A 287-nucleotide genomic window follows, 5' to 3' on the forward strand; every position below is an offset into this window, starting at 1 on the left:
TTAGTATAACATGGGGCATTTAAAATTAAAATTCAAGAATAATTGTGAAAAACTAAAGCTTAACTATGTTTTTGCAGACATCTAAAAGCAGATGATCTTACCCTCATTTTAGGATTAGTTATGACCATTTAAAGCGGTTAAAACGCGAAATTAAAAGACAGCGTTATTTACGAATTAAAATATTTTTCTATAAATTGGCATAACTTCGAAATTTGTTATATCCAACAAGTCAAAGCCAACGCCTTCTCTTTGGATCAGAAAATGTCCACACCCCCTCGCTAATCTCA

This window comes from Gordionus sp. m RMFG-2023, chromosome 3, assembly GCF_954871325.1.
Source record: "Gordionus sp. m RMFG-2023 chromosome 3, tfGorSpeb1-WG-v2, whole genome shotgun sequence".
NCBI lineage: Eukaryota > Metazoa > Nematomorpha > Gordioida > Chordodea > Parachordodidae > Gordionus > Gordionus sp. m RMFG-2023.